This window comes from Protopterus annectens, chromosome 10.part0 (assembly GCF_019279795.1).
Source record: "Protopterus annectens isolate FY-2018-M chromosome 10.part0, PAN1.0, whole genome shotgun sequence".
NCBI lineage: Eukaryota > Metazoa > Chordata > Ceratodontiformes > Protopteridae > Protopterus > Protopterus annectens.
The window spans coordinates 369,884,055-369,910,402 of record NC_056744.1 but is presented as its reverse complement, the minus strand read 5'-3'; the positions used below and the strand labels follow the sequence as shown (position 1 = coordinate 369,910,402).

The window sequence follows — 26,348 nt, the reverse complement described above, 5'->3', positions numbered from 1 at the left end:
CTGATGTTTGCCAAGTTATTAGACTTGGGAGAGGTAAAGGAAGTCACGAACAGAAAGGTCTCTAATGGTGCAGTAAGTGAGGCACTGATCACCCCTCTATAGTCTATAAAATGATGTAAAGGAATATTTCATCTGGACTCTCTTGGTAGCTCAGGGTCTTTAAGCTTGAAATCGTTTTAGCTGGGAACCACTGGGATTTCTATAGTTGTATGGTATGTCAAATGAGGTGCATCCTGAAGGCTAAATACAAGGAAATGGTGACATCTTTAGATCTGAATAATATAACCTTAACTATTAGTTATGGTAACCAGAAGGATTTTCTGATTACACTTACCACATGGTAATCAAGGTAGCAGTAACTGTTAACCAGGTACTTGACTACATTTTCATTTAGTAGTGGAGTATTGTCTATACTATATGTTTAGCGTAGGAGTTGTTTGAAAAATGAAACCATACTACACTTTATTATTAACTTGAGCCCATTTTCAATACACTGTGTATTAACCTGGGGTAGGATATTCAGCATTAGATCACTGTTGCAGTAACATAAGCTATATAATACATAATATTCCAAGAACTGGACATCCAGGCAGGTACCAAAGCTTTAAGGCACCTTCCATGCACCCATAATTCTGTTAGGGCTTGAGAGCGAGCCAGTTTAAAAACAGATGTATGGGTGCTAAAATTCAGAACTTTCTTGCTGTTGAAGGAACCATAAAGTCTCACTTACTGCTGTGAGTTCTGTGGTTGAAATTTGGACAGTTTTTGTCAAAGTGGGCAGATAAGTGCTACGTTGATGACTTCCTTCCATTTTTGTGAACAAAGTATTCTATTTTTCTCAGAAGTGGTGTCTGAAAGAAAGGGGAAGTGTTTGTGTGGTTGCCAAATTCCCTGTAAAGGTTACCACATATCCAGTCTCTTTTGCTGAACACTATTCATTCCTGTTCAAGTTGTATATCTTTTTACCTTTATAACTTTGAGAAGTAGGCATAACTTTCTCCTATTACATTTGGAATAACAGAGATTAGGGTGCTTATTTGTAGAGTTATGGAGAAGTGTTCTGATTCCTTGGACTTTGACGTTCCTCCTGTGGTTGCTAAGAAAAGAAAATGTATTCAGGTAGGCTTCAGATTTCATTCTGGCTACCTTTTTGCCTTGCCCTTTGAGTAGCAGTTCTGCTGTGGCCATTCAGAGCCATCTGATCATCCATCAGATGTTATCGACTCTTCTGGCATTGCTTCTCATGAAGCCTGTGAGGGCAAGAGACAAGCATGTTTTCCAAGGCAACTCATGCCCACTTTGAGTAGGAGAAAACCAGTGTTTCTGTGAATGAAGGAGGGAGTGGACGTTATTCACTTATAAGGCAGTATTGAGGAATCAGATTCCCATGGTTATGACTGTACAGCTGAGCGTTCTTTTTCTATGCACCCACTCAGTAATAGGATGCAAGAGGAGCATGCTTCCTCCCCTTTATATCCTTCATCTAAGGGAGTGAAACATGATTGGTTCACTTTTTGCTAAAGACTTAAAGCCTTTCATTCATTGCAAGCTGAAACCTCTCAATCTAAAAGGAAAAGATACCCCTACACTTCAAATTCTGATTCATAGTTAGAGGTAAAGGAGGTAGACTTGGGTTATACCTCACAAAAATCTGTGCCAGATAACTGGCAATTGGAATCTGTAGAAAATATATCTTCAGACTTTCTAATGAAGAACTCTCCTTTTTCTTTCTGCCAATGGCATCAGAAAAACTTTTCAAGTGAGAACAATAAGGAATATTTTAAACCCAACAAAGATAGTATTAGTTATTCCAAGTACACTTTCCAGCACCCCAGGGCATCCAACCCTATAGTCCTTTTGACAAAGATGGGAGAGTTTTTATCATCACATTTATTGAATTATCACATATGCCATAGCAAACATACATTAATATAAAAAAAAAAACGTATTAATATGTTCACCATTATATTGTATATCACATGTATTCTGTATAATTATCATCAGTGCAACATTGCATAAGTTGCTCAATTCTTGCTTGCAGACAAGCAGAAATGGGAAATTTATAGAAGGACTTGTTGAAGAATTATTTACAATGCTGCTGCTTGAACCAAAGTCTGAGTAAGACACGGAGACTTGCAGGTTACTCTACTTTACAGCACTGTACTTTATAAATTAAGCACAGTTACTAATAAAATAACTTGTCTGTGTAGCAGACGACTCGTGCTATAATGTTACATGTACAGCTTGTAATGTACAAAGTTTGCTTTTCAAAGCAGATATAGATGATAATTCTCCATTTACCTTGGAACAAATGTGTTCCTACAAATACCATTTCATTTTACAGTCTCTGTTATAGTACTTTTTGTACCATTTGTATCCCGTCTATGAAAGCAGTCCTTTGAAGTCTGCTTGGTTTCATACAGATGTTCTTCGTGTTTCACTGTTGCAGTCATTACATTTGGGTTATCTGCCTGCACGTAGCCGTCAGCCGGCCTGATTATCAAAGTCTTGGGTCCTGCGTTGGATGCTGTCTCTTTTTCCATGATGTCAGGTAGTCTGGTGTAAAGCATGCAGCCGATGCCATTGCATCAGTCTTTCTTGCCGTGCAGTGCCCGAAGCAGAAGCAGTTCGCAAGTGTCGGTTGGCCGACTCCTGAAATTTTCGTTTTCGAGTTTCAGAACCAAAGTCTTCAAAAGAAGCTAAGTACCCCATTGGGGATCCTTTTTTCTTGCTCTAACCGATATCAGTAGAAGTTAACAATTGTATTACCTGTGGAAAGCAAATACCTCATATAGATATTAATTTGTACTGCATTCCTTGCCTAGGTCACAATGTCCCTCGCTGTCGGTTTTGTGCCTTATTCAATCCTCGAAGTTCATAGGTTCATAGGTTCATAGGTTCATACTAAGCTAACTGCCCTTTCGAGCCATTTTAAGCCTAGCCAATTATCCCTTGTGAGACTCAAACCTTGCACCTTGTGTTTGTAAGGCAAACACCTTAACCATTAGGCCACCCACCCAACCCCGAAAATATGTTCATAGGTTAGTACTAGGCTAACTGCCCTTGGCTGATTGTAAGCCCTAGCAGCCTATCCCTCCTGTTGGAGACTCAAACCCTGCACCTTGTGTTTGTAAGGCAAACACCTTAACCATTAGGCCACTCTCCCAACCCCAAGTATTTGTCATCTGTTCATTTTTGCATCAAACTATTTCGGTACTCTGTTTAATTATCCAGAAATGGCTTCGGTAAGCCATCAGACTACCGGCATTCCGAAAAAACTTAAAGATAAAGGCAGAGGCAGACAGCATAGGTCCAAAGCTGCTGACAACGCTTCCATTAAGCTAGTAGCCAGTTCGCCGGTACTCAGTGACGTGCTTTCGCAGCCCCTGATACCCGCTACTTCAGATTCGCAGGCCTGTACTGAGACCCATTCAGAGTCCGGTATGCAGCAAGATTTTTCTTCGACTGTGGAACCTGCGTATGTCTCTACCTTGGATGGGTCCAGAGCCGCTGTGCAGGCACCGGCTTCTGAGGGTGTATTCAGAACTACTGACTTGCATTTCCAACCGAAGCCATCTTCTTCTTCAAGGCCTAAAACTCGACCCACGCCGAGAAAAACTCGACCCACGCCTAGAAAACCGACGTCCAAAGCACATGATCAGGCCCATATGCCTAAAAAACAAATAATAAGAATGGCTGAAGACCTTATTACTTTAATTAGGGGAAGCCAGCCTTCACCCTCTAAGAGACCTAGAACTGATTTTCCTTTTGATTCTTCTGATCAAGATTCTGAAATTTCTGATGTTAAGTTGTCAATCTCGCCTTCATTCTTGCTTGATGGGTTCGGAGCCGATCCCTCGGCTCCGACTCGGCACTTGCTAAGCTCGAGAGTCACTTTTACCAGCTCGAGGCAGCCCCATATCCCATGATGCAAGGCGGTAAGTACCCAGATCTCGTTTGCCGCTTCGCTTATGAGGTCCTCCTTTTACCAGCTCCTGGTAAGTGATTCACTTTTTTGATATTTAAGCCCCTTTTGCTAAAAAAAACTTTAATTTTTAGTTTTAAGTTAATTATATAGATTTTCTGACAGAAAATCCCTGTCTCTTGTAATTTTTTTTAGTCAAACTTTACCCATTCCCATCCCCCCCCCTGTTAGGGGGTGTGTGTTTGTTTTTTAGTAATACCTTTTTGGTATTTTATTTAATTTAATTCTTGACTGGTGTGTGTGTGTGTGTGTTTGAAGCACCATGTCAAAGGAGAGGGTCTCAGGTTTTAAGAAGTGTGACTTGTGCTGTCAGAAGATGTCTCTGACAGACGGTCACACTTCTTGCCTGTATTGCCTGGGGCCTCTTCACCTGCAGGACTCCTGTGCTATTTGTCATTCCTTCAGCCAGAGAGTCCTGCAGGAAAGACGTAACAAGCTGATACTTAGGGGCCTTCTTAAGCCGGAGGGCTCTCCGGCTAAGTCGGCTCCATCAAAATCAGCCAAATCTTCCAAGGCCCAGGCTTCTGTGTCTAAGCCTGCGGCCTCTGCTCCGACTCGTTCTGAGTCGGGATCGCTCCGGCTGGAGCCGATTCTGGCTTAAAGCCTTCGCACCGATGGCTATGGGTCCCGATTCTGCATCGACCACTTCGGTGTCGGCTCGATCGGTTCCGACCACCATGTGGCACAGGCATCGGTGTCGGCCCGATCGGCTCCGACACCGTTACTTTTGTGGCTGTATCGGCTCCGGCTGGAGCCGATGCATCGAGCTTCCTGTCGGCTCCGATAAGTCTTCGGCTCCGACAGGATCTATAGTATCGGTTCCGATGGCTCATTCCAGGAAGAGGTCGAGGTCTCCTTCCTTGGAGCCGATACTTTCGGCTCCGGCTTCACCTCTCCTTCGGAACGGAGCCATCGGAGCCGATCTTCAAGGTCATCCAGACTTTCAGACCATGACCTAGAGAGAGTGGTCAGCAGATTACTTAAGTCACAGGTACTGGCCCAAATGTTACATAGTCCGTCTCAACAGGCGACTGTTGGTCCACACCCGTTACAGTTCCTCCTTCAACTCTACCCCAGAGCTTGGAGTTGGAGTCTTCGAATGGTTACTGCTACGGCTGGAGGACAGATACCCCTTCTGTTCCTTCAGCCTCTACTCTTATCTCCTCTTGAGACCTTCCTTAGAGGGATTCGTGGTCGGGCTTCCATGGTCTCCTCCGAGGGGGTGAGTGGCATCGGACCCTTGTCTGAACCCGCTCTTCCCCTTGGAGCCTCGGCCTTGGTGAGCTCGGCTCCGACATCTGCCTCGGAGACTTCCCTTTCGGTGGTCCCTGGAGTTCCTAGTTCTTGGAACGGGTTCTCTCGGACCTGCCTGGGAGGGAGCATTCGAGGTGATGAAGAGTGTGCTGGCCACTGGTATCAGTCAGCAGTCTGTTCCCGTAGCTCCTCCCTCTATAGTGCCTGTTGACATCTCTGCCACTTCTCTTGCTACAGGACCCAGAGATCCTCCGCCTCAGGTTTCCCCATTGGGAATTTCCCCTCTTCCGAGGATTCTCCTGTTGTTTCGGGAGATCCTCCTAGGAAGAGGACTTGTAAGAGGAAACATGTAGACTCCCCCGAGTCTGTCACTCCGGATACTGACTCTGATGAGTCAGAGGGAACCCCTAGATCCCCCTCTGAGGATGTCTCCTTCTCAGACATCCTAGAACTCCTTAAACAGAGGGAAACTGGCCCACCAACAATCCCTCTGAGGATGAGTCAGTATACCTAGAGGCGTTTGGATCTCGGCCCTCCACCTCCTGGGTGTCTCCGCCTTTCGACCCCCTTATGCAGGTTATTGCCCGAAAGGCGTGGACAGCTCCTGACTCTGTAGAGCCAGTCCCTAGGAGGCCTTCAAAATTTATCACTGCCCCGAGTGACAAGCAATTCCTCACTAAGGGTGTCCCCGCTGATGCCATGGTGGTGGCTGCGGCCACCAAGAAGGAACTTGCAGATCCTTCCGTACCCGTCCATCCTCCTAATAAGGACTCTAGGACCATGGATAGGAACGGTAAGCGGATGTTTTCCTCAGCGACCTTTGCTATGCGTTCGCTGAATTACCTATGTCACTTCACCAGACTCCAGAGGGATATCCTTAAGGAGCTGGGTGAAGTAGTTCAGGATCCTACAGCTGCAGGAGCTCAAGAAAAGATTGCTTCGCAGCTAGGAACCCTTAATTCCATTGCAAACTCCTCCATGCGGCTAATATCTTATGCTGCTGATGGAGCGGTAGAGCCGCAGGTACAGGTGTGGCTCTTAGACGCCAAGCCTGGATGCGGCTATGTGATTTTGCTGATCCCTTTAAGGCGTCCTTCACAAATTCTCCCTTTGATGGGTCAGCTTTGTTTGGCCCTCAGGTGAAGGAAACTTTGACCAGGTGTGAACAGGACGGCAAGACTCTTTCTGCTGTAGGAGTCCGTTTTTCCACCCCTTCTAGACCTTATCCCAAAGGACAGAAAGGTGGGAAAATGTGGTTCCGTAAATCCCAAGGAGTCACGCCGGATTCACGTGGTCAGTTTACCCCTAGAGGCAGAGGGGGTAACAACAACAGACGCTCTAGAGGCAGAGGGGTCCAAAACCAGGGAAACAGAGAGCCTCTCTGACAAGCCCTTTCAGCATCCCTGAGATGTTGCCCGGCTGTCCCTCCTTGGAGGCAGTCGGGGGAAGATTATCACTGTACCCAGAAGCCTGGCATTCCCTCACTCGACAGATGGGTACAGTTGATCATATCCAAGGGTTACATAATTCCTTTCGAGGAAAGTCCCTTCCCCTCAAATTCCCTTCCAGATGTACCACCCGGTCTAAGGGAAATTGCAGAGTTAGTCTCAAAACTACTGCAAAAAAGAGCCATTCAGCCAGTTACAATAGACCATTCAGAGCCCGGAATCTACTCAAGGTTCTTTTTGGTCCCCAAAAAGACGGGAGACTGGAGACCAATATTGGATCTCAGCAGACTCAACAAGTCTGTCAGGAAGACAAGATTCCGAATGGTCACTCTTCAATCAATTCTGCCCTTCTTACAGAAGGACAACTGGATGTGCTCAATAGATCTTCAGGATGCGTACTATCACATCAAAATTCACAGACGCTTCAGGAGATTTCTCCGCTTTCGGCTGGGGTCCAGTCATTTCCAGTTCAGAGCCCTGCCCTTTGGTCTCACTACAGCCCCCAGAGTGTTCACCAAATGCATGGCAGTGGTCACGGCTCACCTGAGACGTCAAGGATTCCAGGTGTTTCCGTATCTCGACGACTGGCTCTTGTCAGCCACCACCAGGCATCAGCTTATACAAGCCAGGGATTACACAATAAACCTTTGTTCTCATTTGGGCATCTCGATCAACTTCCAAAAGTCATCCTTATTGCCCTGCCAGTCTATTACCTTCATAGGCGCAAACTTAAACACTGTTCGGATGTCAGCTACCCTTACAGATCAAAGAGTTTCAGACATTCAGAGTCATGTCAGGATCATTCTGGCCAACAAGAAAGTACAGGCCAGAATGGTTCTAAAGGTATTAGGTCTCATGGCTGCGGCCATTACTCTTCTTCCCTGGCTCGATTCTACATGCCTTCTTCAGTGGATGCTGTTCACACAATGGTCATACCAACAACTTCCAATGCGTCACCAGATTCTGGTGACACAGACATGCAAAGAGCATCTTGCTTGGTGGATCACATCTCCTCAGGTTCACCAAGGCAGGTACTTTGTACCCCCATCCCCGATAGCCACTGTCACCACGGATGCCTCCCTGATCGGGTGGGGGGGTCATTATCAGGGCAGGATGGTTCATGGGACATGGCAGCCGTTCGAGTACCATCTGCACATAAATGTCCTGGAGATGAGAGCAGTGCTTTTAACGTTGCAAGCCCTCAACGACTTTCTTCCCGTAGGGACAATTGCAGTCCACACAGACAACATGTCTGTAGTTTGGTATATCAACAAACAGGGCGGAACCAAGTCCTACCCCTTGTGTCGAGAAGCGCTCAGACTATGGCAATGGGCGATCTCCTCTCATCGGTTTCTGGTAGCAACGCATATCCCTGGGAAAACCAACTTTGTAGCGGACAGATTGAGCAGAGCTATTCTCATGCCTCACGAGTGGTCTCTCAAGCAATCTATAGCGGAAGAGATTTTTCTGGAATGGGGTCGTCCATGTTGCGATCTTTTTGCTACTCCCCAAAACAGCAAATGTCCAGACTTCTTCTGCCAGTTCCCTCTATCAGGCCATCCCCCCAGAGACGCTCTGACCCAGGATTGGCCCCAGGGACTTCTTTATGCCTTCCCTCCATTTCCTCTGATCCCTCAGGTTATCCAGAAAGCTACCGTTTTGAGAGCCAAATTGATTCTCATTGCCCCTTACTGGCCTCGACAAGTTTGGTTCCCGTTCCTCCATCATCACCTTTTGGTGCAGCCGTGGCATCTGGACCCAGTGCCAGATCTTCTGATTCACCAATCGGGTCAGCTGCACCGGTCAATCCCTTCTCTCAACCTCACAGCTTGGTTGCTCCACTTCCTTCCTTAGCCAGGCTTCCTTTGATCTCTAACCCAGTTAGAGACATCATAGTAGCTTCGCTAAAATCCTCTACCAGGAAGATTTATACAAGCAAATGGAAACGTTTTCTCTTATTGGGCTAAGGCCAAGAATATTGATCCTTTTACTGCCCCTGTTCAGGCAGTCCTGGACTTCTTAGCAGAGATTTTTCATGCAGGCTCCTCTTCTTCCACAGTCAGAGTTCAATTGGCTGCTATTTCCAATTTTCATGTCGGGATAGCAGATCATAATATTATGTCCCATAGGCTCTGCAGGGCCTTCTTGAAAGGAATTTTCCTACTAAAGCCTCCAATCAGGAATCCTCCTCCTCAGTGGGATCTAAATTTAGTGCTGACATCCTTGATTCTTCCCCCCTTCGAGCCAGCTGCTTCTTGTTCCCTGAAATATCTTTCTTGGAAAACTTTATTCCTAGTGGCTATTACATCGGCCAGGAGGGTGTCTGAACTTCATGCTCTTTCGGTTCGACCCCCCTATTTGGTTTTTCACAAAGACAGAGTATCTTTGAGAACTAACCCAACCTTTTTGCCTAAGGTCGCTTCAAAGAACAATTTGAATCAATCCATTGATCTCCCTGTATTTTTCCCTAACTATTCAGTTAGAGCTGAACAATAGCTACATTATCTTGATGTCCACCGTCAACTTAGATATTATTTGGACAGAACAAAAAAATTTAGAAAATCTGATCAACTTTTTGTTTCCTATGCGGATAATAAAAAAGGCCTTCCTGTTTCTAAAGTGACTTTGTCTAGATGGCTTTCTTCGGTCATCTCTGAAATTTATCTACTCAGGGGAAAACAGCTGTGCTCAAAACCTAAAGCACATTCAACTAGGAGCTTAGCTACTTCTACAGCTTTTCAAGCTAGACTTCCTTTAGACACTATTTGTGCAGCGCCACTTGGGCCACTCCTCACACTTTTGTTTCCCATTACAAATTGGACTTGGCCTCCAGGGACAGAGCCAGTTTTGGCTCTACAGTCCTCAAGAGTTTGTTCCATTGAGCCACCCAGGATAGAGGTGCTAGGGACGCGGTCCCATCAAGCAAGAATGAAGGCGAGATTGACAACTTAACATTAAGAAGTTATGTACCTACCATAACGTTCCATGTTAGTTGTCTTCTCTCGCCTTCTTTCTTGCGACCCTCCCTCCTTCCCCCTGGCCTGGACAGACCTTGTTATAAGAAACTGTTATGCTGAAGACCATTCAGACCTGGTCCTTCTTCCATCTGTAAGTTTTCTTTCTTCCTTTGGGAAGTATGTTATGCTTGGTGCTATTGCCCTTTGTCATCAAACGAGATCTGGGTACTTACCGCCTTGCATCATGGGATATGGGGCTGCCTCGAGCTTAGCAAGTGCCGAGTCGGAGCCGAGGGATCGGCTCCGAACCCATCAAGCAAGAAAGAAGGCAAGAGAAGACAACTAACATGGAACGTTATGGTAGGTACATAACTTCTTATTTCTTCTGATTACCAGGATTTGCCCTTATCTACCTATGAGGATTCTGATGCAGAGGACTCCATACCCTCTGCTTCCCCTCCAGAAAATTTTTCTTTTGGTGAAACCTTGCACACTCTTAGGGAGCATTTCCGCTGGGAAAGCCAGGATTACTCTGATTCCAAAAAGAGGCTTAGGGAATTCTTACTCCTACCTCAACGCAGGCCTTTAGCTATCCCTCCTGTCCTGGACATTATAGATGATGCCTTCCTGGATCTAGCCTGGCCTCAGACACTTTACCTCCTGCTCCCAGGAAACCTGACAGGTATTACAGAGTACCTGACTCTCACAAGTTCCTTTTCAAGAATCCTACTGCGGACCCAGAGACCATTTCACAGGGACCTAAAGGCATTAAGGCTACTACTGCCAAAAACCCTACCCCCTCTGATAGAGATTCCAGGGCCTTGGACAGATGGGGTAAGAAGGTATACACTTCTGCTACTTTGGCCATTAGGGTCTTAAACTGCCAGTTTCATATAAGTATCAGCAGCATATTATTGGACAAGTTAAACAGAAAATTATGTTGATTCCTGACTGTGCTGAAAATAAAGAATTACAGGATTTAATGCATTCTGCTGAACAAGTTGGTAAACATACTTTGCAATGTGGTTTTGACTGTTTGGAAGCATCTTGCAGGGCTGCTGTCACTGGGTCTGTTCTTAGAAGGCATGCTTGGCTTAAGGAGCAAAATTTGCCATATCATGTTAAAGCTAAGTTACTGGATGCTCCCTTAAACCAAGACTGCCCGTTTGGCAACAAAACAGAAGAAGTACTTAAAAATATGGAGGGAAAAGCTAAATCTATCAAACTGTTAAAGATTTATTGCAAGTATAGCCTCCCATATTTAGTAGGCATTGGCCTTCTAAGAATTGGTCCTTTCCTGTCTCTTCCAGGCCTTCTCAGTCCAAACCCAGGAACAGCAGACCACCTAGGCTACAGTCTCAAGGTACTCACAGGCCTAAGCAGTGGGGGCTCCCACTTCCAAAACTGGAAATAGTAAGACAGCCCCCCCTATGGAAAACTGTCACAACGACTTTACCTTAAACCTTCCAAGCCCTGCTCAACTGACTTCTTCCTTAGGGGGAAAGATCGCCCTGCATGCAAAAACTGGGAACTCATTACCCAGGACAAATGGGTTTTAAAAATAGTTTCCCAAGGATACAGATTCCACTTCCACACCTTACCAACCCCAAACGGTTGGCCAGACCTACCCCAAAATCAGTGGGCAGAGGCTCAACAGCAGGTTCTCTCTCTTCTAAGTATCGGGGCTATTCAGCCTGTCCCAGCAGAAGAAAGGGGACAAGGTTTTTACTCAAGACTTTTCCTGGTACCCAGAAAAGACAGCTCCTGGCATCCTATCCTGAACCTCTCTACTCTGAACACCTTTTTGGTAATCCCAAAATTCAAAATGCTAACTCTTCATCAGCTGCTTCCTATGGTAGGCAAAGATGCCTGGTTAGCAACCTTGGACTTAAAGGAAGCTTACCTGCACATTCCAGTAAGGGAATCTTTCAGGAAATACCTACGCTTCAGAGCAGGCTACAGGTACTGTCATTTCTCTGCACTTCCCTTTGGCTTATGTACTGCACCCAGGGTATTTACAAAGTGCCTAGCTCCAGTCATTGCATTTTGCAGGCAAAGAAATATTCAAATATACCCATACCTGGACGATTGTCTAATTCAGGCAGAAAGCCAGGACTTGCTACTAAATCATCTGGCATTTGTAAAGAAACTGCTAACCTCACTGGGGTACACCATAAACAAAAAGAAATTTAATCTAGTACCCTGCCAACAAATTGTATTCCTGGGAGCAAGCTTGAACACAACTTCCCAGATGGCCTACCTCATGCCAGAGAAATAAGTTTATTTGGCAGCCTACTTCAAACTACAGGCCACAAAGACCCAGCTATCTGCAAGGAAAATACTTCAAGCCCTGGGGTTCATGGCCTCTTGCATCCTACTAATTCCATATGCAAGACTGTATATGAGGAAACTACAATGGTATGTAAAAAGCCTATGGTGTCAGCATTCTCAAGACCTGGAATCAGTGATCCCTATCATTCCTTGTATAAAGACAGAGTTCCTTTGGTGGGCAGAGGCCTGCTGCCACAAGGGACTGCCATTCACTCTACCCCCCCCCCCGCCACACAAACCTTAACAACAGACGCATCAGACTATGCATGAGGGGCTGACTTGGCAGGGCAGTACATTCAGGACAAATGGAACCCGAGTCAAATGCACCTGCATATCAATCAAAAAGAAATGTTAGCTGTACAGAATTCTCTGACAGCCTTCAAGGACCATATTCTTCCAGGACAATTATTGGTAAAGACAGACAACACCACTGTTATGTGGTACATAAACAAGCAGGGGGGAACCCACTCGTACCCTCTCTGCCGATTAGCCATGGCTCTGTGGAACGCAGCTTTGAGCCACCAAGTGCACCTACAAGCTCAATACCTGCCAGGCAAGTTAAATTCACTAGCAGATGACCTAAGCAGAAATATCATTGAGCACACAAGTGGAAACTGGAACCAAAGATGTTCAACATTTTGAGAAACAAATGGAGCCCAGAGATAGACCTGTTTACCTCCCCTCAGAACTACCAATTGGACAAATTCTGCACAAGGACTCCCCCACAGACAAGCTTGGAAAGTGGATGCACTGTCCTTCAGCTGAGAAAACCTCTCAGTTTATGCCTTTCCCCATCTGCCTCTCCTCTTGAAAGTTCTGCTAAAGATCAAACAGGACAAGCCAAGGACAATTCTCATTGCACCAGACTGGCCACACCAGTACTGGTACCCCCTCTTGCACAGTATGTCACTGCTGGAACCATGGCACCTGCCTCAGACCCCCTTCCCTGCTGTCCCAGCAGGTGGGCCAGATTCTGCACCCTCAGCTTCAAACCCTGAACCTTGCAGCCTGGCTAATTACCTGAACTCTCCAATACCTTCCCTCAGTAAGCAAGTGCTGGATGTCATTCTGGAAGCAAGGAGGCCTCGTACTAGAAAATCCTATGCTGAAAAGTGGCAACTATAGTGTTCTTGGAGCCAAACTCAGGGGATGAGCACAACAGTGCCCAGCCTACCACGTATTCTTCAATACTTAACAGAGATGCTCCACAAGGGCCTTTTCTTCTCATCTATTAAAATTCATGCCTCAGCCATTTCAGCATATTACAATACTGAGCTACCACTTTTCTCTCACCCCCTGCTGAAGCAATTCCTTAGAGGAGCCAAACATTTAAGATCACCCAGGAGAGCCCCTACTCCAGCCTGGGACCTTAACTTTGTATTGGAAAAACTTAATCTACCTCCTTTTGAGCCAGCAGCAACTGCAGAATTGAAATTCCTTTCTTGGAAAACAGCCTTCCTTCTAGCCATTACTTCAGCAAGAAGAGTGTCTGAATTACAGGCTGTCATGGCAGTGGAGCCCTTCATCATCTTCCATGCAGACAGGATGTCCCTCAGGACCAGTCCTTCCTTTATGCCCAATGTGGTATCCAGTGTGGCCCTTAATCAGTCCATTCATTTGCCAACCTTCTTTTCTAATCCACAGAACAAAGGAAAACGAATACTGCACTCTTTGGATGTGCACAGACAACTAAGATTTTATTTGGACAGGACTAAGCTTATCAGGAAAACTGAACAGCTGCTAAGTTGCCTTTGCTGCAGGGGCAGAGGGGAAGGCCATTTCAGAGCAAACCATTTCTAAGTGGATAGGCCATTGCATTCATTTCTGCTATAAGCAGCCTGGAAAACCTACCCCACAGGGGATAAGATCACATTCCACCAGGGCATCATCTACTTCAACAGCCTTTCTCAGAGGTGTTCCTACCAGGGACATCCTAGAAGCTGCTACCTGGAGCTCTGTACATACCTTCACCAAGCATTACCACTTGCCTATTTTTTCTAAATCCAGAGCTGGTTTTGTCACTGCAGTCTTGCAGGCTTATTAGCTGGTCCTAATGATCTCTTACTGCCTCCTCCCTTCCATAGCTTTTGGAATCTACCCTAATGTAATGACTGCAACAATGAAACATGAAGAACATAGTGCAGTTGTGTACACATACCATAAATGTAGATGTTCGAGTGTATTCACTGTTGCAGTCCTCCAGCCCCCTGACATCTATTGGCTATACCTTTCTTCTTGTTTACTGTATTTAAGCTTTCTGGTGTATTTCCTTTTTGTTGGAGGTGTAACTTTGTATATAATTGCTTCCCATTATGGGGGCACCTGATATCTGGGGCAAGAAAAACTGATGTAATGGTGTCGGCTGCATGCTTTATACCCGACTACCTGACGTCACAGAAGAAGAGACAGCATCCGACACAGGACCCAAGACTTTGATAATCAGGCCGGCTGAGCTACCTGCAGGCAGATAACCCAGATGTAATGACTGCAACAGTGAATACACTCAAACATTTATGGTAAGTGTACACAACTGTACTTTCTGCTGATAAAGCTGATCCCTTTTCTGTTTCAAGGTGAGCCATGTAGTAACCTTCAAGACTTGGGGAGTCCAGTTCTTGCAGCTGTAGAAATTTAGGGAGTTATTCTTATCTGTAGTTTTCCTTAAAACTGTACTAGTCACAGATCATTTTGTATCACACCCAGTAGGATGCCAAAACATACATAATAACTGCTCTGATGTATTCTTTTTATTATTTTTTTTTACTTATTAAATATTTACATACCGGATCGGTCGAGGACCGGGTTAACAACGACTGCCACCAGTACTGTTAGCCAACAGGGTGCTGGCGGAAATTGTTCTACTGTTGGCCGAAGGAGCCAAGGAGGTGGAAGGCATGGCCGAAGGCAGGAAGAGAGGAGAAAGGCTAGGACTGTGGTAGTGAGGGTCGGAACTTTGAAGGTTGGCAGTATGACTGGTATAGGGAGAGAGCTAGCCAGTATGATGAACACAAGGAAGGTTGGTATACTGTGTGTGCAAGAGACCAGATGGAAGGGGAGTAAGGCTAGGTGTATCGGAGGTGGGTTCAAATTGTTTTATATGGTGTGGATGGGAGGAGAAATGGCGTAGGAGTTATCCTGAAGGAACAGTATGCTAAGAGTGTTTTGGAGGTGAAAAGAGTGTCAGATAGAGTGATGTTTATGAAGCTGGAAATTGATGGCGTAATGATGAATGTTAGTGCATATGCTCCACAAGTTGGGTGTGCGATGGACGAGAAAGAAAAATTTTGGAGTGAGTTGGATGAAGTCATGATGACTGTACCCAAGGGTGAGAGAGTGATGTTTGGAGCAGATTTCAATGGGCATGTTGGTGAAGGGAACAGAGGGGATGAGGAAGTGATGGGTAGATATGGTGTTAAACAAAGGAATGCAGAAGGTCAGTTGGTAGTGGATTTTGCGAAAAGGATGGACATGGCTGTGGTGAGTACATATTTTAACAAGAGGGAGGAGCACAGGGTGACATACGAGAATGGAGGAAGATGCACACAGGTGGGTTTTATCTTATGTAGGAGGGCCAGTTTGAAGGAGATTGGAGACTGTAAAGTGGTGACCGGGGAAAGTGTAGTTGGGCAGCATAGGATGGTGGTTTGTAAGATGACATTGGTGATCAAAAAGAAGAGGAGGAGTATGAGGGCAACACCAAGGATTAAATGGTGGAAATTGAAAAAGGGTAATTGTGAGGTGGAGTTCAGGGAAGAGTTGAGACAGGCACTGGGTGGCAGTGAAGAATTATCAAATAGCTGGTTAACCACAGCAGAGCTAGTAAGGGAGATGGCTAGAAAGGCGCTTGGTATGACATCTGGACAGAGGAAGGATGACAAGGAGACATGGTGGTGGAATGAGGAAGTACAGGAGAGTGTACAGAGAAAGAGGTTGGCAAACAAGAAGTGGGATTGTCGGAGAGATGAAGAAAGTAGACAGGAGTATAAAGAGATGAGGTGCATAGCAAAGAGAGAGGTGGTGAAGGCTAAGGATAAGATATATTAAGAGTTGTATGAAACGTTGGACACTAAGGAGGGAGAAAAGGACCTGTGCTGATTGGCTAGACAGAGGGACCGAGCTAGGAAAGATATGCAGCAGGTAAAGGTGATAAAGGATAATGAGGGAAACAAGCGAGGAGAGTGTGTTGAGCAGATGGAAAGAGTACTTTGAGGGGTTGATGAATGAAGAGGATGAGAGGGAGAGAAGGTTGGATGATGTGGGGATAGTGAATCATGAAGTGCAATGGATTAGCAAGGAGGAAGTAAGGATAGCTATGAAGAGGATGAAGAATGGAAAGGCTGTTCCAGATGACATACCTATGGAAGCAGGGAGGTGTTTAGGTGAAATGGCAGTGGAGTTTTTAACCAGATTGTTTAATGAAATTTTGGAAAGTGAGCGGATGCCTGAGGAATGGAGAAAAAGTGTTTTGGTACCGATTTTAAAGAATAAGGGTGATGTGCAGAGCTGTAGTAACTACAGAGGGATTAAATTGATCAGTCACAGCATGAAGTTATGGGAAAGAGTAGTGGAAGCTAGGTTAAGAAGGGACGTGATGATTAGTGATCAGCAGTATGGTTTCATGCCAGGAAAGAGCACTACAGATGCGATGTTTGCTCTGAGAGTGTTGATGGAGAAGTACAGAGAAGGTCAGGAGGAGTTGCATTGTGTTTTTGTCGACTTAGAGAAAGCATTTGACAGGGCGCCTAGAGAGGAGTTGTGGTATTGTATGAGGAAGTCGGGAGTATCAGAGAAGTATGTAAGAGTGGTACAGGATATGTACGAGGGTAGTGTGACAGCAGTGAGGTCTGCGGTGGGAGTGGCAGATGCATTTAAGGTGGATGTGGGATTACATCAAGGATCAGATCTGAGCCCTTTCTTATTTGCAATGGTGATGAACAGGTTGACAGACGAGATCAGACAAGAGTCCCCGTGGACTATGATGTTTGCAGATGACCTTGTGATCTGTAGTGAGAGTAGGGAACAGGTGGAGGAGATCCTGGAGAGATGGAGGTATGCTCTAGAGAGAAGAGGAATGAAGGTCAGCAGGACTAAGACAGAATATGTGTGCGTGTGAATGAGAGGGAGGATAGAGGAATGGTGAGGATGCAAGGAGTAGAGGTGGCAAAGGTGGATGAGTTTAAATATTTGGGAACAATAGTTCAGAGAAATAGTGAGTGTGGAAAAGAGGTGAAGAAGAGAGTACAGGCAGGGTGGACTGGGTGGAGAAGAGTGTCAGGAGTGATTTGTGACAGACTAGTACCAGTAAGAGTGAAAGGGAAGGTCTACAAGAGGGTAGTGAGACCAGCTATTTTATATGGGTTGGAGACAGTGGCATTGACAAAAAGACAGGAGTTAGAGCTGGATGTGGCAGAGTTAAAGATGTGAAGGTTTGCACTGGGTGTGACGAGGATGGACAGGATTAGGAATAAGTATATTAGAGGGTCAACCCAGGTTGGAAGGTTTGGAGACAAAGCCAGAGAGGCAAGATTACATTGGTTTGGACATGTGCTGAGGAAGCATGTTGAGTATATTGGGAAAAAGATGCTAAGGATGAAGCTACCAGGTAACAGGAAAAGAGGAAGGCCTAAGATAAGGTTTATGGATGTGGTGAGAGAGGACATGCAGGTGGTTGGTGTAACAGAGCAAGATGCAGAGGACAGGAAGAAATGGAAACAGGTGATCTGCTGTGGCGACCTCTAACGGGAACAGCCGAAAGAAGATGATGATCTCGCTTTAACATAGCGAGACAACTTTAAAAAAGCAACAGAGATCTTGCTTTCTCCATTGCTTCCTCTACACACAGCTCTGATGTACTGTGTAACTTCCTCATCTCAAGGTCTGGCCTCTTACAGGTACTCGTCTGTCACAAATCACTCCTGACATTCTTCTCCACCCGCTCCATCCTGCCTGTACTCTCTTCTTCACCTCTCTTCCACACTCACCGTTACTCTGAACTATTGACCCCAAGTATTTAAACTCATCCACCTTCGCCACCTCTACTCCTTGCATCATCACCATTCCTCTATCCTCCCTCTCATTCACACACATATATTCTGTCTTAGTCCTGCTGACCTTCATTCCTCTTATCTCTAGAGCATATCTCCATCTCTCCAGGGTCTCCTCCACCTGTTCCCTACTCTCACTACAGATCACAATGTCATACATCATAGTCCACGGGGACTCATGTCTAATCTCATCTGTCAACCTGCCCATCACCATTGCAAATAAGAAAGGGCTCAGAGCTGATCCTTGATGTAACCCCACCTCCACCTTAAACGCATCCGTCACTCCCACCGCAGACCTCACCGCTGTCACACTACCCTCGTACATATCCTGTACCACTCTTACATACTTTTCTGACACTCTTGACTTCCTCATACAATACCACAACTCCTCTCTAGGCACCCTGTCATATGCTTTCTCTAAGTCTACAAAAACACAATGCAACTCCTTCCGACATTCTCTGTACTTCTCCATCAACACTCTCAGAGCAAAGATCACATCTGTAGTGCTCTTTCCTGGCATGAAACCATACTGCTGATCACTAATCATCATGTCCCTTCTTATCCTTGCTTCCACTACTCTTTCCCATAACTTCATGCTGTGACTGATCAATTTTATCCCTCTGTAGCTGCTACAGCTCTGCACATCACCTTTATTCTTAAAAATCGGTACCAAAACACTTTTTCTCCATTCCTCAGGCATCCTCTCACTTTCCAAGATTTCATTAAACAATCTGGTTAAAAACTCCACTGCCATTTCACCTAAACACCTCCATGCTTCCACAGGAATGTCATCTTGGCCAACAGCCTTTCCATTCTTCATTCTCTTCATAGCTATCCTTACTTCCTCCTTGCTAATCCATTGTACTTCATGATTTACTATCCCTACATCATCCAACCTTCTCTCCCTCTCATTCTCTTCATTCATCAACCCCTCAAAGTACTCTTTCCATCTCCTCAACACACTCTCCTCGCTTGTGAGTATGTTTCCCTCATTATCCTTTATCACCTTTACCTGCTGCACATCTTTCCTAGCTCGGTCCCTCTGTCTAGCCAATCTGTACAGGTCTTTTTCTCCCTGCTTAGTGTCCAACCTTTCATACAACTCTTCATATGCCTTATCCTTAGCCTTCGCCACCTCTCTCTTTGCCATACTCCTGTCTACTTTCTTCATCTCTCTGAGTATCCCACTTCTTCTTTGCCAACCTCTTTCTCTGTGTACTCTCCTGTACTTCCTCATTCCACCACCATGTCGTCCTTCCTCTGTCCAGATGTGATACCAAGCACCTTTCTAGCAGTCTCCCTTACTAGCTCTGCTGTAGTTACCCAGCTATTTGGTAACTCTTCACTGCCACCCAGTGCCTGCCTTAACTCATCCCTGAGCTCCACCTCATAATTACCCTTTTTCAATTTCCACCACTTGATCCTTGGTGCTGCCCTCACACTCCTCCTCCTCTTCTTGATAACCAACGTCATCCTACAAACCACTGTCCTATGCTGCCTAACGACACTTTCTCCGGTCACCACTTTACAGTCTCCAATCTCCTTCAAACTGGCCCTCCAACATAAGATATAATCCACCTGTGTGCATCTTCCTCCACTCTTGTATGTCACCCTATGCTCCTCCCTCTTGTTAAAGTACGTATTCACCACAGCCATGTCCATCCTTTTCGCAAAATCCACTACCATCTGACCTTCTGCATTCCTTTGTTTAACACCATACCTACCCATCACTTCCTCATCCCCTCTGTTCCCTTCACCAACATGCCCATTGAAATCTGCTCCAATCACGGCTCTCTCACCCTTGGGTACAGTCATCACCACTTCATCCAATTCACTCCAAAATTTTTTCTTTCTCATCCATTGCACACCCAACTTGTGGAGCATACGCACTAACAACATTCATCATTACACCATCAATTTCCAGCTTCATAAACATCACCCTATCCTTTACCATAGCGAGATATCTTTAAAAAAAGCAATGGAGAAAGGAAGATCTCAGTTCCGTTTTTTTAAAGCTGTATTGCTATGTTAAATGAGTTTAACATAGCGAGACCGCTTTAAAAAAAGGAACGGAAAAAAGAAGATGTCCGTTGCTTTTTTTAAGATATCTCGCTATGTTAAACTCGTTTAACATAGCAAGATTACAGCAACGGAGCTCTTCCGTTCTCCGTTGCTGCCTAACACAAAAAAAGTAAAGACTTATACTAATGGAAAAAGTCTGGGCGACCGAACCTTTCTCCATTAGTATAAGTCGGATTTACAACGGGCACGCTGACCAATCAGCGTGCACGTTTTGGAATATTAATGGAGGGTCATTGTATAATATAGCAATAACCCATGCCTGGGTGTGGGTAATGCTGGATTTGCCCACGGTTGGTGTGGTTTGGTCACGAGGGTGAAGCCCGAGTGGCCAAACAAAGACAACCGTGGGTAAATCCAGCACTACTCACACCCAGAAATGGGTTACTGCTATTATACAATGACATTATTTAAGAAAAAAAAAAATTACTTTTCTTAAATAATGACATTGTATAATGCCTCTTTGCTGCCCTTCCGTAGCTGTCTGATATTCTGCGGCAGTTCTGATGTACTGCGCATGCGTATACTTATGCAGTACATCAGAGCTGCGGGCAAAAGCAACGGAGAAAGCAAGATCTCCGTTGCTTTTTACAACCTGTCTCACTATGTTAAACGAGTTTAACATAGCGAGACAGCTTTAAAAAAAGCAACGGAGCATCTCTGTTGCTTTTTTTAAAGCTGTCTCACTATGTTAAACCCATTTAACATAGCGAGACACTTTAAAAAGCAACGGAGATCTTGCTTTCTCCATTGCTTTTTTCAAAACTGTCTCGCTATGTTAAATGGATTTAACATAGTGAGACAGCTTTATTAAAAGCAGCGGAAATTCTTTTTTTAAAGCTGTCTCGCTATGTTAAACTCGTTTAACATAGCGAGACAGGTTGTAAAAAGCAACAGAGATCTTGCGTTCTCCATTGCTGTAAAAAAAAAAAAAAACTAATGGAAAAAGTCCGGGCGACCAGACCTTTTTCCATTACTATAACTCTGATGTACAACGTGCATGCTGACCAATCAGTGTGCACGTTTCGAAATATTAATGGGGGGCTCGTTGTATAATCTCGGATTTACAACGGGGCACGTCAACATGCTCGTTTTTGAATATTCATGGCCAGTCATTATATAATAAAGTGTATTACTGTTTTTGATAGTTTTGTCCCATTACTGTGCATGCTGATGGTACACTGATTACGTAATTAAACTTGGCTGTGGGATTATTATTAAAAGTTCTGATAATAAAAAGAAAAGGTTGTCTTCCAATAATTACCAAGTCATTTATACAGTCCAGTATATTTTTTGAGCTCTATTTTAGGCCCTTCTGCAGCACTGTTTACAGAGTCCATGTAAAATTGAGAGAGTGCCCTTTTTTCTTGCAATATGCAGCATTTTATAGCAGTGTTGCTCTGTAAGGATAAATTTGCTTTGAACATGTACTTGACTACCGGCTGTTTTTTAAACCATGACACACTAATCTAAGGAAAGTTTTTTAACATGACATTTTTGTCCCTCTAGATAAGAGAAATTACCCTGAGTTTTATTTGTAGTATTATGTACCCAGTAAAACTTTGTTTGTAATATTACGTCTGTATACTTACTTACTTACTTATTTATTTGTTTTTGCTGGAGTCTCTGCTATTTTTGATGCTGTTATACAATTACAAAAAACTGTAAAAAAAAACAAAAGAGATATTGGTTTAGCTATGTTTAAATTTGCACATTTTTACATAATTAAAGAAAACGCAAGCATGTCACTTTTGTGACTTCATTTCTTCACTGCTTTTAACTAACTACTCTCGTTTGATCTCTATGCACTAGAGCTGTTCTGTTGTTCTTTTTTACCTTTTGCATTTTTATCACTGGAATGCTAATTTAAAATGTTTCCGAGTAAGGCATTTGTTTTTATTATTTCACTGTGGCATACTTTGCAGCAGTTTTTTTAAGCTGGGCTATTAAAGTAGTGTGTTGTAAATTATTTTTTACCAGCTCAGCTAACTGCTGTTTAAGGTTTGGAATTTTTTTTATTTAACTCTTTACTATCCAGATTTTTCTTGTCTTGTAACTACTCCCCAAGAGTTTTAATTTCTTCCTGTAATTCTGCACGGGCTGATATTACTCAATAACATGTTCTGCTGACTCTAAAGCTCTGAAGCACTTCTGAAAAAAATGTTTATATATCTTGTCTAAATTTTTTGAACTCATTTTGTCTGTCTTTTAGAAGTTTATCAAATTTTTTTTGTCAGTTCACCATGAACCTTGTTCCTGCCCTTATCTGTTTTGTGCTATGCAGTGGTTTTATTTTGCTTTTGTACATATTTTCTAAAGGATATAACAAGATATACAGGTGATTTGTTAATAACTGATATGACTGCTGTTTTAACTCTGAAATTAATGTTTTACATGTGGTGAAAGGGCATAACTGCTTAACATTTGGATATAATGTAAGTGTATTACCCTTATTTGGTTCTTTACCATTAGAAGATTTTTCTGTACAGTCTGAACTGTACTTTTATGACATTGCACACAGAAAGCAGTTTCATATGACTCGCAAAATAAACATTTAATGTCATGCCACACATATTTTGTTGGAGATACCAGTCAAATGTTGCAACCCATTTACATAATGCATGTACATCAACTTGTCCTAGTAAGGTTTACATTTACCAGTATGTTGTGTATACCAACTTTGCAGTCTGTCCCCAATTTTATCCGGTCGTTCTGATACATTGAGTAAAACTTTGTTTACATTGTTTACTGCACTCCCTAACTGCATCCATACTGCATGTAACACAGAAAGATTCTTACCAGTCAACAGAGAGGCTGGAGGTCAGTCTACTTACTGTAGGTGGTTGGAAAGTCTCTGTAGTCACTTGAAAGGCTGGTGAAATGAAACTGACAGTTGCAGATTCGAAACCTTAGAATTCAATGACTTGGAGAATTTATGGCACTACGACCTTCCTGCATGGCAGTCTCACTCCGATTCAGATGTCTGAAAACTGTCCTGCTGCAAGCTGTATAAAACTGGAGTACTACTAATTAGGAGTCACTCATATACACAGATTTTAGTTACTGTGCCTTTACTGGAGTGACCCTATGCAGGCACCACTCCCCCTGTGTTCGAATGCAGGCTAGGCCTCGCCACTGAAGAATTATTTATGATGCTGCTGCTGGAACCAAAGTCTGATCAAGACACAGAGACTTGCAGGTTACTATACAGCACTGTACTTTTTTACCTTATGGGCAGTTACTAATAAAATAACTTTTCTTTGTAACAGACATGTACTATACTGATACAACTACAGCTTTTAATGTGCAAGGTTTGCTTTTCAAAGCAGATATAGATAATAATTCTCCATTTACCTCAGAACAAATGTGTTCCTACAAACCTGAACAAACGCCATTTAATTTTACAGTCTTTATAGTACTTTTTGTACTGTTTGGATCCTGTCTATGAAAGCAGTTCTTTGACGTCTGCTTGATGTCATGCAGTTCTGCTGATAAGCTGATCCCTGTTCTGTTTTAAGGTAAACCATGTGGCAACCTTCAAGACTTAGGTAGTCCAGTCCTTGCAGCTGTAGAAATTTAGGGAGTTATTCTTATCTGTAGTTTTCCTTAAAGCTGTACTAGTCACAGAACATTTGTATCACACACAGTAAAATGCCAAAACATGCATAATAACTGCTTGCTATATTCTTTTTATTATTTTTCTACTTATTTTCAGCTAAGAAAAATGTAACTCTTTAATGTATTTATATATATACATGCCGCGGTGGTACGGCGGTAGCGTTGTTACCTCACAGCAAGAGGTTCTCCCGTTCGATTCTCAGCTTGGCTTGGGAGTGCCTTCTATGTGGAGTCTGCATGTCCTCCCTGTGGTTGGGTTGTGTTCGAAAGACATGCGTGCGTAAATGGGCGTGCCTTCGTTGAAGGTTGGGTGTCGAGCTGGCACCTCGGCGTTTCGTAAAAATCTACTGCCAGTCATTAGCGGACCGGAGTTCCGCTGTGGCCCCCTTACCGGGAAAAAGCTGAAAGGCAAACAATATATATATATATATATATATATATATATATATATATATATATATACATATTCAAACAAGCAGAAGTATACAGGCACTATTAAGTGTCTAAATGCATAGATTCTAACACTTGTAGTTAACCTTAGTTTCAAAAGTTAGCCTAAGTTCATGGGTTGGGCTACAAGCCCTAATAGGTGTTTTTTTCAGTTTCCAGGTAATATTTTTAGACTGTCATTATGAGAAGTTTTAGATCTGTTGTACAATTTAAAAAAGTTTTTTTTTTCACTTGCTCACCAGGGTGATTTGTTTCTGAATTTCCCATTGTGCTTTGCTGTAGTTGGGAGGGTTAATTTTACACATTTATCTAAGTGAGCATCTCACTCCTTTGTGAAGCTGACTACAGGCCCATGAAAGCTCTGTATCCGAACAGAGCCTCTGGGTATTCCTTAACCTCCTGCTGGTACTCCTCCCTCATTCTATGAAGGATACCCACAAAGGAGAAAACATTTGGAGAAGCAGAAGATAAGGTATCCTTAGTGTTGGACTCATATAAAGTAGCAAAGAGTATGTAGTCTGCGTACATCATTGTAGTCCGAATCCTCAGCAGCAGGTTTTACCTTTCTCTTCTGAGAAGAGATACCACACACCTCAGAGATTTCCAGTACCGCCATCCTCCAGTCATGGATGATGCATTATTCAGGGCATCTATGGAGTCAAATTCCCACCCCCTGCCCCCAAGAAACCTGACGATTTCAAACTTCTCTATCTGATCCAGCCATGGTGTCGCTGGATTACAGCAAAGAGAACTGATCTGTCTTCATCCACAGACTGTGTTCCTAGTCACAGGGATAGCAGAATATTTGACAGTCTCCTTTTTAGAAACATGCCAGATAACTAGGAACAAAACTGGTAATGCAGGGCACAACAATCTGGACAATCAGATGTGGATACCAGCAGCTAGATGCCATTCACAGTAATTAATCTTTTATTAATTTAGTGAATAAATTGGCTACAAGCCAGCCTGTTAAACTATCTAAATCTTTCCTAGCTGTATCTAAGTAGAAGAGTTGCTGGCGCTCCGTCACACTATTTCAATTTTCAGCTCATAACAGGCAAAGACACAAATGTAAAATGAAACTGTAAAAAGAAAAAATGATCAATTTCAACAATTGGCTAAGTTTCTGGTGTCATTCAAAGGGGCTCCAGTATCTGTCCACTAGGGATGACATGCTCGACAAGCCACGTTGCTTCGCAAGAGATGGCTTGCACTTGTCACCCTTAGGCTTTCGAATACTGGCCAAAGCTTTTTCCACACCCATAGTGCCTTTTTTAGGCAAAGCTCAAAAGACAAACCCACCACCATAAGTAGCACAAGTAACGAAAAACTGAGGGTAATGCTACTCAATGCCAGAAGTCTAAACCTCAAAATGCATGCATTCGAGGCACTCCTCAGTATGGAGAACATTGATATCTGTGCAGTAACAGAAACCTGGTTTAAGGCTCCGGAGAGCACCCAGGCACTACCAGGCTATAACTCATACCATACTTTTTGGCCACACCCGGACCGAAACACAAAAGGTAGGGGTGTATCCATATTCATCAAGGATACCCACACCTCCAACTTAGTGGCACAGCACAATGCCTCAGAGATCATCCCTGTGCAACTAACAACGGGGAAAACTGCAATTCAAATTGTAGCTTGCTACAGATCACCCATCATGACCCAGGACTCCCATTCCACGTTTCTGGAGACACTGAAAAAAATGAAGGTCCTACCAAATGCCCTACTATTGGGTGATTTCAATTACTCAAACATTAACTGGGAGAACTACTCAAGTACTAACCCCCTTGCCCAATGCTTCCTAGAATTTATAAACTCGACTGCTCTGGATCAACTTGTCAACACCCCCACCAGAGGTGACAACATATTGGACCTGGTCATCACCAACATGGGCGACCAGTGTTCTACACTGGAGGTCAACCCCTTGCTGGTTAGATCAGACCATAGACTAATCACTCTGGATATCCACATTCCACCCCCACCCCCAATCAAGGAAACCACCGTGAAAAACTTTTCAGAAGCAAACTTCACGTTACGTAAGACTGAGGTGGAAAGGTTCACAGCCCCTATGCTAAAGGACAACACTGTCCAAGCTGCTGAATCCCTTACAAAGGCACTCTATGAGCACCTGAAAGAATGCATGGATTGTGCTATCCCAAGCAAAACCAAGAATCAC

At 43.9% G+C, this 26,348-nt stretch overlaps 1 protein-coding gene across 1 annotated transcript in view; it reads left to right on the top strand.

The window, feature by feature from the left end:
• The window catches only part of LOC122814153 (5'-AMP-activated protein kinase subunit beta-2-like), a 198,972-nt gene that overhangs the window by 80,587 nt on the left and 92,037 nt on the right, over positions 1–26,348 (top strand). The window lies entirely within an intron of this gene.